The sequence below is a fragment of the Periplaneta americana genome, chromosome 4, assembly GCF_040183065.1.
Source record: "Periplaneta americana isolate PAMFEO1 chromosome 4, P.americana_PAMFEO1_priV1, whole genome shotgun sequence".
Classification (NCBI taxonomy): Eukaryota; Metazoa; Arthropoda; class Insecta; order Blattodea; family Blattidae; genus Periplaneta; species Periplaneta americana.
The window spans coordinates 72,286,826-72,300,434 of NC_091120.1; the positions used below are offsets into that span (position 1 = coordinate 72,286,826).

The 13,609-nt window shown below is 34.9% G+C and overlaps 1 protein-coding gene across 3 annotated transcripts in view; it reads left to right on the forward strand.

The window, feature by feature from the left end:
- Positions 1–10,297, forward strand: part of LOC138697911 (uncharacterized) — a 67,127-nt gene extending 56,830 nt beyond the window's left edge. For 2 of the 3 annotated variants that reach the window (XM_069823500.1, XM_069823501.1), the window contains 4 exons: positions 1,346–1,428; positions 6,191–6,338; positions 7,503–7,720; positions 8,816–10,297. The gene's annotated coding sequence lies outside the window, so the exon portion shown is untranslated. Of the gene's footprint in view, positions 1–1,345; positions 1,429–6,190; positions 6,339–7,502; positions 7,721–8,815 lie in introns of those variants that run through there. The other variant, XM_069823504.1, reaches the window with a different exon arrangement.
- Positions 10,298–13,609: the final 3,312 nt, after the last annotated feature.

Here is a 13,609-nt window from a genome sequence, read left to right on the forward strand (position 1 = left end):
TGGTTAGGATGCCGATATTTAAAATCCAAGATTTGGACGGCTATCATTTCGATATATATATTTATATCCTTTGTATTTCTATTTATGTATCTTCTGTCTTTTTGTACCTTGCTGAACTTTAGGCTAATTGGCCTCCGGCTGTTGTCCAGCACACAAATATTAATAATAAATAAATAAAACTAAATTATTTTTCTTCAGTACTGGCAACAAAACTCTCTCCGTAAAATCTTCAGGCCAGTCGCCTTTTTCATATATTTCATTGCATAATATTAGAATGCGTATATGCAAAAATTGGCCTTGGTTTTAATATCGTACGTACATTTTACTGACCACACATTTTTAAATTTTCATATTTATTATTTTCTTCTAATTTCATCATTACTGCAATATAACCTGTTATATGTATACTATAATCCGATGGATATAAAACCCAGAGTAAATTTTAATCCTCGTACTTATTACAACTTTCTCAGAAATTTTGAATTGATTCGGATAAGACATTTTATACAGGGAGAATTTTGTACACACAAAATGCAAATAAATAAATGACTGAGAAACTGGTACTGTGAATGAAAATCTACACGACCTTGAAATACAATGCGCATGCCTTTTAAAAATATCTGCTAGAGATTTATCAAGAGCGGAAAAGGTAAGTCTATGTCATTTTATGATTAAGGAAGAATGATTTGACTTTTGTAAATAAAATTAGGCCCAAATATAAACATTGTTATATTTGCCCATAGACCATTTCTTAAATTTCATTAATAATTTCCCTTAATACATTGATTACATGTAGCATAGCAAGTACACGAAAAAACAGAATACCATACATTAATAGAAAGAAATGCATGACTTTTCCTGAGGTAGACCTAGGTACAAGATTTTAGCCGAGGAATTTATGCCGAGGGCTATAAATGTACTGAGGAAAAAATTTTGTGTTAATGCCGCGGTGTCTATATTAATTTTTCCACAACCGAGACGATATTGTCGTGTTATATTTCTGAAATTCTAGTTACAGAAGTTCGCTGGAGCTATTTTATCGAGCACATATGCACAAATGCAAAGGAAATGTCATAGCAATTACGATTGATATGTCTCATTGTTAAGTTATATTTCTCTCCCTTAGGGGAAATGTTATAATTCTCCCCCGATTTTGGTAACCTAGAAAGTGACATTTACTGCCGGTAGTGGAAAAATTAAATTATTCTGCAATAATAATGATTTTATTAACTATTTTAAAATGTCAACTCCACTTATTAAGATGCAATCTTGAAATGAGTCTAAGGTGCAACAAATATTTCTGTATAATTTAACATTTATTATTGTTGCCCTATCTTACCCGCAGACAAGTGGCCCTGCTTCCTTACGTTCGTGACGGGCGAGGTGTCGCTCCTACTACACTCTCTGCTCCTCTACGGCGCCTATCGTGTGAGTATTCCAGTTAACTGGTCAGATGTGATGTCAGTATGTTACAGCTGGAACTTGGAAAATTCAGGTGGCCCAAATTTTGTTTTTGGGTCTATACAGGAAAATATAGCTCGTGCGGAACCTGGTGAAGCTTGGAGGGAGAGAACAGTAGTGTGGTGAGGGGTCGGCTATCGGCCGATGTTATAGTGACGAGATGCAAGCGAGACTGAACAAGCGTTACCCCTTCCACTCCTAGCCGCCCGTAGAACTGATTTCGCCATCAAGGACAAGCTTCACCAGGTTCCGTTCGAGCTGTACACTATCCTACTCGCCGTTAAAGTCGAGTACATTTCCGGTGAAGAACGAACAGTAAAACAAAAGAGACTTGGTATATTGATGAGAAGAGAATGAATGAAACAAGTGTGAATATGATTTTTTTTTTAACTTATGATACGTTCCATGCATTTCGCTACAGTTAAGTTCTTTAATATGTACAGTAATATTCCTATTAAGAGTCATTTTTTAAAACTATTATTTGTAGATCCAAAAATTAGCCTTTATTATTTTTTTTCAATATAAGCATTATGTCTGTTCCTCTTCAATTCTCTGCTTTGCCATCATCCTGTCTTCTTTTTGGCCGACCTATACTTCTTTTACCAAATGGAATCTTATTCCTAGCTACTCTTGCTGTTTTTTCTACTTTTTTCATACGAATTGCATGATCATCCTACTCTCATTTTATTTTCAACCTAATGTGATATTTGGTTTCCTTTCAAATGCTGCCTTATTTTTTTCATTTCTAATTTTAATATTTTAATGCTTCATTTGCTATTGCTCTTAAAACATTCACCTCTAATATTCCTAAAAATGTCTTGTTTCGCTTGTGCCTGATTTCTCCTGTATATGAAATACAGTGAAACCTCTCTTTACGGACACACCAAGATACGGACACTTCTCATATACGGACAGATTTTTATGTCCCAACTGAAATAATATAGAAATAATGATAAATTTAACTCTAGTTTACGGACACTCTCAGACACGGACAGCTGTTTCACAGTCCTTAAGCTTGCTTTACCTCCTGACTGCGGACAGAACTTGGATTTCAAGACCTAATGTGTTACAAAAATGGAAAATTGAGTTTTGAGAACTGTATAGAAATTCCTTAATATGAAAGAAGAAAATAAGAGTCTCGTAGGCTACCACTAGCCCAGCAGGCTACCCCTTGTTAGCTGGAAGTGGGTAGATAAAGAAAGTCATAAAATTTAACCTGTCTGATGGGTCCAAGGTTTCCGCGATCGTGAAATTGTATTCGACACATGATAGGGTTAGTAGGATTATTCTCTTCACTTCAAACAGTTCTGTTTCGAGAGACATGGCACCTGAACATAAAGGTTAAGTTGAAAACTGTAAATTACAATACTGCATAACTGTAGCCCTAGAATAAAATAGCATGGCAAGTGCTGTATTTTCCTTTTTCGGTCTTATCTACTATAGTTCAAAGTTGCAAAGAATTTACTGTAATACAGTGGACTGTATTTAGAATTAAACTACAGTAATACATTTCATTTAAAGCGTGAAGGGATACATAATGCATATTATAAATTTACTGTTAGATTGGGGAGCCTCCCTCCCAATAAAGGACACCTCCCATATGCGGACAGATTGTTACATCCCTTCGATATCCGTAAATGAAATGTTTCACTGTAGTAAAATTGTCCGTTTTCAAATAGTAAGATGAACTTGGTTTTCTGTATTACAAAAAAAAATAAATAAATTTACATCTGACGTCAGCCATAAATTATATAATTACAATACAGTCCCAAAAACCAAAAAATGAAACGACTTTGGAAGCTCCTAACAGAGCACGATTCACACCACAAGGACTTAACAATGGTTTTCAATCCAGTATTATTTGAATGGCATTACAGGAAGGTATTTCACAATTAATGCAAAACGCAAGAAAATAATCTGAAAATAAGATCCTATCAACGCGTAATACTCATTATTAAACACAATACAGAACGATAACCCCGATTATGATAATTCATCGCAAGCATTCCTATAGGTTTGTGCTAAATCGCAGACTACAAAGTTCAAAGTTCGGATAATCTTGGGGAAAAATATGTTTTTAATTACATTATTATGCAGGTTAATTTCTTTTGCCATCAATCAATTTACTGCACCATTTATAAATACCCATCTACTATTAAGAATAGATAAATTTTCACCGTATTATTTCAGATGTCTTTCGGGTTACGACAACAATCGACGTAAAATGAATTTCAATAACTGCCAAAGCGATCTCGTGTGTACCATTGCTTTGGAGTACTGAGCATGCGCAATGTGTTGAATCTGAAAATGAAAATTCAGGCCGGCTATTTTTTTTTCTGGAGCAGTACTCAGTCGTAATAAAAATTTTGCATAATGATAAAGCTATTCTTTATTCCACATCCTGAGCTACCTTCCTAGTACCACTTTCTTTATCCTTTTACCACATTAAATTTTATATTCATCACTATACTATAAAATTCCTGATTTCGCCTAATGTTTTATTCTTCATAAGTTGGGAAGACATAAATTTCAAAATTCCTTCTATATTAGAGCGATTAATAAAATGTATTTTAAAGATTATAGGGTGCATTTACATGGTGCCAGTTACTGGCTTGCCAATATGATAGTAGCTGGACAGCTTACACAGGAACAGTTGCTGGAATCCAGTGTTACTGGACACCTCAACTAAAACACCAACTGGAACTGTGTAAACGGGCCTTTAGAAGTCATACAGTAATGTCAGAACAAGCACATAACTGTCAAGAAATTACCTGCAAAACACATGAAAGGTATACTAAGAAAGTGTGTATTACCATCGTGACATTAATTTTCCTATCTCCGAACATTTCTCCTGACAATAAAGCTTCACTTTCGTACACCAGACGAGAACACAGTAAAAATGAAAATTTATTTTATTTCTAGTATATTTTGACTAATTATTCTTTCAAGTTCTACATGTATGGTTTAATTTCTAAAATTTATCTTTTAAAATTAATTGTTTGTATACAAATGATAGCCCAAAATTATGAAAAAAAAAAAACGATTTATCATTTGTAACCAATTTATGATGTAGTAGGATTTTCTACATGTCATTATTTTTAAGATAATAAAGTTAGGTTTCTAAATGTGTGTAGGAAATTCATATCGTCGAACTTGGGGAAGTATTACAGGTTCCATGATCGGGGTCTTATTGCCCAAAATCTGAAGAATCACTCTGTTGGCTACATTATGACTGGCTAACTCAAACATATATACCCAACAAAGTTGCTTTTCAGGTCTTCAATAGTACCACCATGCTAACGGAAGCTGCGAGTGTTGACAATTTCTCAACGCTGGATCGGAAACCTAAAATTCTGTTTCTGAATACAATCACGAAGAAATACTAAAATATTAAGTTGTTTTTTAAATATTTTCAGTAAAATATTTTGAAATTAAACGTTCAAATTAGTATATTTCATTCTTGGAGATGTTTTTGGGTATACGTTCATTGTCTCACGCAAAAACATGATCGTCTGTAAGCAGAAATGTTTCTATGCCAAATTTAATTGGTTGAAATTATCAACAATATCTAGATTTTCAAAATATTATTTTCACTTATAAACCGACTGGCAAATTTCTTCTGTGCAGGTATTGATGCCTTGGTCTACCATTGGAACAAGCATGGTGACTATGTACCCTAATACTGTATAAAAGTATATATACCTGTGAAATAAAGTTTGTTCATAAGAGCTCTTGTTATTACCTTACTTTTTTAAGAGTCCTCGTACAAAGTCAGACTCGCCAGAATTTCAGTCCGATCTTTGGTGATTTTCTCTTCAACAGCAGGCATAGGCACGTTGCACCTTTGTGACAAGGCAGCTTTGTCGAAGTGATTTAGTACCGGTACCACTGAGTTCCTCCTGGGAAAATAGTATCGCTGAAACAATTTAAATTCCTTATCTACTCGTATCTTGTGAACTATCAGCCTAGCGGACACAGAAATATGTTAGGTCTCAAGAAATCGCTTAATCACATTCGCCTAACTAACCAGTTCAAATCACAAGCTAAATATTAAATGAGATGACAACAACATTAATCGAATTATATAACCATATTAATGAGAATGGTATTTCGTAATTCCACTTCCCAGTGGGAATTAGAAGAAATACTCTATAAAATATGTTTTATCATTTATTCATGACTCTCTTTATTTAGTCTTTTATTTGTTTTCAAACGAGAGTAACTTAAGTCTTACCGATATTACCTAAGGCAACTGTCGATAAATTACTCCTACTGTAATAATTTTGCATTCAATTCTGTAAAGATGTTAACACCATCTAAAAATGAAGTAGAAAAGGAGGCTGGGTGAGAATCGAACTCCTATAGTAGCTCATGCGTTTATGAATTTTCCTCCTTGGCTAAATTTACTGGCTCAAGACAGGATGCATTCCTTAAGTTCATAACTGCTGTTTCAAATACAATTTAGCAAAGATTAGGTCAGTCACAAAGAGAAAAATAAAATAAAAATCTTCAAATCCGAAATTACTAAACAAGTAAATCACGCCTAATAATATTTCCAACATATTTCCATCAACTATAATTAGAATTTTTTATTTTTCAACTTGTTGAAGCAAATTGAAGAAATGCAGTAGCAATAAAATTCTTCGACTTGATATTTTCGCAAACCCGAATCGGACTCACTTAAGACCAACTCATTAACTTTTTTAATAAATGTATGTATCTCTTGCAGGGACAACCACTTCTGATGCTACCTTACGTCACCATCGGCCTGGCGCTTCTGCTCGCAGTGACTCTGGCATTCTTTACGGTCGTCATCGCAGGAGAAACAGCTCGTTTCTTCAATCCCCGAGGACTGATCGTTGGCACAGTCGTATATAGTCAGTAAACCTTTCTTGTGTTTTCCTTTTTGTTTCTCCTTGAACACATTCGTTCACCGTTCAAAAAGATTCTCATATTAATACACGACTAAAACACTCTCTACATAGTCAGGCTATAACTGATGCTTAGTCAAGAACACTAACGTTAGCGCTATTTTGAAGTACCATAATAAGTAACTTATAAATATTACTTCAAAAATAGCGCTAACGTTACAGTTTGGCTTTAATGTATACAACCTACGTTTGTTGTAAAATATTCTTATGGTTTGGGTTCACTAAAACATCGAGTCTGCCTTAGTGAGAATTTAAAATATAAAATTTTGTTACCTCTTATTATTTGTTGTATTTTGTTTAGGGAACTCTATGATGAACTTCAGCATCAAATAAAATTGATCATTGTTACCTATTGGCAGTAATAACTAATTCTATTTTCCTGACTAATTGGCCAACTTTAAAAATCTTTTTGTAATAGAAAATTTTTTTATCTCTTAACCGTTAACTGATAACTGATTACTTTCCAATCCCTATATTGGAGTTTTGGACCTCCTTACAGTACTCATGTAAATTTTACATTATTCGCCCTCAGATTTTATCGTTATACATAGAACAAACCACAATGTTCTAGTTTTAACAGTGTCCAGTCACTAATGTGACCATTACTCGTAATGTCAAAAAATTAATCTTTTAAGTATATTCTTTTATTCGAAAATTATTTAGCTGAAGTTCAAGTTCCAAGTTTTTGCCACAACTTCTAAATTACTTACTCTTATTTGTTTTAAAGAAATAATAAAATAAAAATATGAATTCTCTGCGTTTGTCTGAATCAAAATGTAAAACCAATGCAGTTTTTTTATTATAGCATGAGTCAAGAACCCAGATTATATTAAACAAATTTTATTCCAATATAATTTTAACCAAGAATCCTCTCCAAATTAATAAAAAAAATTGTATTGGACTTATAGTTTGGTTTTAAACATATCAAACACCTTTTAATCTGTATTTACTCTCAATTTTATTTTATTTTTGTCTGTATTGGAATCCCCTCCTGAGCACGAGTCTTACTCATTCAGGAGTGGGCTAGTTTATCTTCATTGTATTAACTTTTATTCATTTCAAACTTACTAGCAATAAAAAATATCCGCCTATTGGTATCATTTCTTGCAGTGGTGGCCATGTACTTCTGGGTAACAGTGTACAACTATTACCGGGAGTTAACAGAGAGGCTTCACGCTGAAGCTGTGTAGTCCTGATGCTGCCCTACATCATCATTAGTTTGTTCGTGCTGCTGCTGGTCACGTGGGCCTTCTCCACCGTCATATTCGCCGACGAAAGTAGAGAGGTCTACAACTGGAGGGGGCTCGTTGCGGGTGCTTTTGTGTACGGTACGTCAAACTTTTGGACACGTCATCAAAGAGATCGGATTTCAATTTCCGGAATGTTTTATGAGATTTCCAAAGAAAAAAACATCAATATAAAAGGCTACCTTTAAGTAATTCAGATTTTAAAAAATAAAAAGTCTAAAATAAAAAAACTGAGAAATCAAAGTTTAAACATCCACAATAAAATAAAAAAAATATGGAACCTGAACTATAAATCTGAATATAAATTTAATGTGAACTTGAACCTAAACAAACTGAAGTGGTGATCTCATTAATATAGCTTAAACACTGCAGTATTTTAGGAACTATTGTCTTCCATTTATTGGACTTTGTTTCCTGCTTTCTCCGTCAGTGGTCTCTGCTGTAAAACGGTCTTGCTTCATCAAGCAGTATAATCACGAAAGGACTTAAGTACAAGGTAATTTATAAGCAAGCAAAACATTATTTTTTGTCAAAAAAAACTATACATAATTTCCGATTAAAATTTACACGTTTCTTAAGAGTTCAGTTCATTGTTTTACTAAATATGCTCTTATTCTCATTTTTTCGACTATAATTAAAATTTAGACATAAATAAAATAATTTACTGGTAACCAAGATAAAAAAAGATACTAATATACACAGTGTATCAAAACGATGGACCCAATTTCGAAACCCTACAGCTATATCATAATGGCAGTAAGTTATAATAACACAACAAAGTAAAAATAGTTTTGTGAGTCGCCAAGTTTTACTCACCATCTTATAAATGCCCTGTGTCCTCCAAGGAAACATGGAGGCGATAGCTGAATCTGTCCCAAACTCTTCTCAGGACCTCAAAACCAATTTCTTGATCAATTTTAATATTAGGGTTCTCTTAAGCTACAACACTTCTTACGTGAAAAATATGTTGTAACGATGTAGGATAGTTTCGAAGAACGTGTTGAACTAGAAAAATCGTTCTTAACCCTCAACTGATATTGCTTTTTAAATATACGTAAGGATATCTAGCCATATGGGTCTATATTGACCCATAGATACCAGTTAAGGTTAATGTGAATAACAAATATATTGAATTTCTAAATTAAGTAACGTGGTGGTGTGATTTCTCTGTTTCAGTTGTATCCACGTACTTCTGGCTCAAAGTCTACAATTACTATAGGCAGCTTTTGAGGCGAGTATATCCCGAAACGGGGTTTGAGCTTGAGGCCATAGAAGTTCAGAGCCAGTGGGTATGAAGATGATGGATACATCCGTCGGAAGATTCCTTAAAATTTAATCTGTTATCATTCTCAATAATACTGCTCAGGAGCAATGGGTCTGACTGCATTTTAAGTATCGCTTCCTTCCATTTCAGTAATTTGAGATTTTTGTAAGTTATACTCATATGATTCTTTTAAATGAATTCATAATACTAACGTAAACATAAATATGACGTAAAGGGTGACATAAGTAAGAAATCTGAACATTCAAAGTAAGAAAAAATGAATTTATAAGCGAGATAACTAATACTACCAGTTCCCAAGTGATGTAAAATCGATAATGATGAGTACATTATTTGCTATGTCCGAGCCATGCTTTTTTTTTAAATTCTGTCATCGAATTTGGGTGTTAATTATTTTATTGAAGTAATGCTCAGTTCTATTTACTTTGAAGGACAGAGAACAAGCTGGAAAATAAGACCGTATGGATTCATTTTACAGTTTTATTCGATTCTCAATCTTATATTATCACGTCACTTCTTTTCTATCTTCTGATTGGCTCTGATATACACTTGAACGAAAAAGCCTAGATCTACCAAGCTTCTAATTTTATATCATTACGGTTTCGTCTATGTGGTAGTGTTATGAATGATCACACTTAATACTGGTCCCATGTCACATGACCGCTGAGCGCTGATATCGTCTCTGTCGTATTCAAGACATCGTATACGATTACGGAACAATTGGTATTGGGAGGGTCAAAGTATTCGTGGAGGGGTATAATGCAGTTTGCTAGTTCGTGGAATCAACACCGGTCAATTTACACGGGACGGGTAGCAATGGTATGATTCATAACTACATACAACGTCAATATTATGTTTACGTTTGAGTATACTTTGTGAACGAGGCCTTACTCTAATCTTTAAATAAAATTAACCATTAACTCATTTCCAAATGAAAAATGAGATCGAAAAGGAGTATCTGCAACTGGGAAAGTGCTCCGAAATTTGTTCAACGTCACGTTCAAAACACATGGTGAGGTGAGGGGCAGCACATGGATAAATAATAATAAACATAATAAAATTGACGAGCTGTAGAGAAGAAACCTTCGAAGAAAAAGTTTGTAGTTTTGTGTTGTTGAGGTGTGTATGGACATTTTGTACTATATGAAATAGAAACAAGCTGACGATAGGCAATGAAGTGATACAGCTATTGAGTGAAAGACTACATCACATGGCAGGAGTGAACTTTTACACAATGACTTCTACGAGTTATTAATCTCTTACTATACTGCCTTCCATGCCTCGTTTTGATGGTTATTACTTTAAGCTTTTGACATTTGCATGTAAATGATTTGTACCAGTTCTTTCACAATAGAAATATACAATGTTGCATTTCAGTTACTCATGTCACTTGACTTTCATATTTCGCTGGTTGACAATTAGTACGTTTTCTAAATGCATGTGACAGGTTTTAGTACTACAGGTCAAATACAAATGATTCATCAGGTTGCAATATGTTTGTGCTAATCATGAACCGAAAGAAAAACTCTGAAAGTTTACTTTTCTATTGTTGTACCTCTGGCGCGTGTAGACAGACGGCAGCATAAGCATAGTTTTCAAAAAGATGTCTATGCAGCAAAAAACATTCCCAGTTTTGGAATATGAAAAGCGTGCATTCCGGAGACAATAACCTGGAACTTCACCGCCAGGTCACTAAAGCATTCTGCGATGGCATCGTCAATTTAAGGCAACTGGTACTGTGAGTAAAGGTAAAATCAGTGGACGCCCAAGCGTTTCTAATAAACAATGGAGCGAGTAAGGGCGAGTTTCATTCGCAGCTCTCAGAAATCCACATACCGCGCAATGGTTGTTTCCTCAAGTGACTGAGCTGCAGCATATCGAAGAATAACATAGCTGAACACAGAAATCCCTCGCCGTTGGATTTGGCGATGCGCTGAAGATGGCTTAGCATTGTTATAGTGGCCTCCTAGATCCCCCGACTTAACGGTCTGTGATTTTTTCTTTGAGATGTGTAAAAGACATAGTGGGTACATACCACCACTACCAGTAACTTTGGTTGAGATCAAGGATCATATTACAGATGCATTTACGACCATTACCTGGGATATACTACTGTGCGTATTGAACGAACTTCAATATCGCATCGATGTGTGTCGTGTAACGACAGCAAGCCACATCATCGAACACTTATAAAGGTGTGTCCGAAACTTGGACAGTTTGTTTATTTTTATGTACCATACATTATTGTAAGTGTTATATTTTTCTTCATGCAGCCGCTTAAAACCTGATAAATAATTTGTAATTGTCCTATATACACTGTCCGTGGAATCTATACAGTGCCAGTTACAAAACAAGACTTCTGCGCAACTGGCGTCATAGATGACTGGTCCAACGAGTAGTCAGGGCGGGAAAGGAATGATGTAGGAGAGGAACACTATATGAACTCTCGCCCGCTCGCTAGCTATCTTGGCAAAGGGAAGGGAGCAGGCTCCGCCCTCTCCCCTGTGACAGCATACACAGCTTTACTCTACAGAATCCACGGATGATCTAGATAATAGAAATAAAAATAATAATGTGACTCCTGGTGTGCACCTCAGCAATGCTTGATCGTACCTCTTCCCTTGCGGTACACTCGAGTGCATTAATGGTCGGACAGTATAAACAACAAATTCTCTTTCTTTCCCGAGCACAAGAACAACCAGTAAGCTATTTGGTAGCGACTTTTGTGTTTAGTGTGCGAAGGAGGGCAGTCACTGTTAGAATTACTGACTAAATGTTTCCGAATAATGAATATTTTATATGGGGTAACAAAAATACAACAAATTATATTTTAGCGTCGATTCCAAATAAAGGAATGTATTTCAATTTAATACTTTTTAATTGGCTTATTTTACGACGCTTCATCAACTGCTATGGCTATCCTGGCGTCTGAATGAAATGAAGGTGATAACGCCATAGAAATGAGTCCAGGTTCCAGCGCCGAAAGTTACTTAGCATTTTCTCTTAATGGGATGAAAGAAAACCCCGGAAACCCCTCAACCAGGTAAAAGCTGGTCTACAATAAACCGGGAACGGAAACAACAACGAGAATGAGAACGAAAGTATTGTTAAAATAAATATATTTAAATGTGAGCATTCACAATGAGCTTGCCGGAGCCCGGGAACGGGAATGTGAAAGTTAAATGTGATTGCTCACATTTAAATATATTTATTATAACAATATTTCCGTTCTCGTTCTAGTTTCCGTTCCCGGTTTATTGTGAACTATCCTTAACTTGTTCCAATCTGGGATTTGAACCTGGGCCCGCTCGTTTCACCGTCAGGCATTCTGAATGTTACACCACAGCAATGGACAATTTAATACTAAGTGGCTCGTAAATTATAAAATACCTGGCACTGGTATATTGGGGTGGGGATGTGGTAGGTAGCATTTGTGAATATGGATATTTTATATAGAGTAATAAAAAGTACAACATAAGTTGTATTTCAGCGTCGATTTAAAAATAAAAGAGTACATTTTAATTTAACACTAAGTGGCTCTTAAAATAGAAACATAATATCTGCCACCCGTGCAATGGGAAAGGTGTGTGGTAGGTAGCATTTGTTTAATGAACAATTAATATTTTATAAGTAGTAACAAAACACATAACATAAATTACATTTCAGCGGCGATTCCAAAATAAAAGAGTAAATTTTAAATCAATACTTACCGGAAATATATCTGCCACTCGTACATTGGGGAGGGGTGTGGTAGGTAGCATTTGTTTTTAGCTCCCGACCACCAATAGACTCGAGTGTACTGGCTTCGAGGTGTTCACAGAAGCGTACGTCACACTTGTATACAAGGTGGTACAAGTGTTAAAATCGTCCCACTTGAGTATACGTAGTTTGGTACAAGGTAATATTCCTCCAATATGAGTACATGTAAAATGTTACATGTTTGTAGCCAGCTGGAAACGGTAGGATGGAATAATGATCTAGTGGAGCTACATTTTGATGCAGATTCCATCAATGCTCTGAAGAAGTTCTTCCCAACAACAGCAATTAGTATATGTCATTCTCATTTTTGTCAAAGTCTGTGGAGAATCGTTCAAAAAAATAGGTTTTGCCTCTCATGATGAAAATGTAAGACACCATGTAAGAATGTGTGATGCAGTAGCCTATTTATCAATTAAAGATGTGGGAGATGGTTGGTTGGGAATTCGAAGCGAATCACCAAACAAAATTCACAAAACATTATAAACGTACACAATTTTTTGACTCTTTTGTTGACCATTGGCTTCAGTCGTTTAGACTTGAAATGCGGAACTGTCATACGCTGCTACATCGAACGAACAATATTGTTGAAAGGTGCAATTCAAAACTGAACGAAATAGTGAGCCATCAGCATCCAAATACATGTGAATTAATAACGAAATTAATCAGAGGCAGAAATCAGTGACATCTCTACTCACATCTAATTTACTTTTGGGAAGGGAAAAACGAAGGACGAAATATATTAAGTTGGACAAAAGAATTATCCTATCCTGTATGAATATAAATTCAAAAGGAATTTGAAGTAATGATTAACAAAATAGCCTTCGTTAATAAATTAGACTAAATTCAATTATTGTTTTAATCTATAAATTTAGAATATTGAAAGACAATTTTTATTACTAAAAAACTGGAGTTCACAATTTTAAACACGC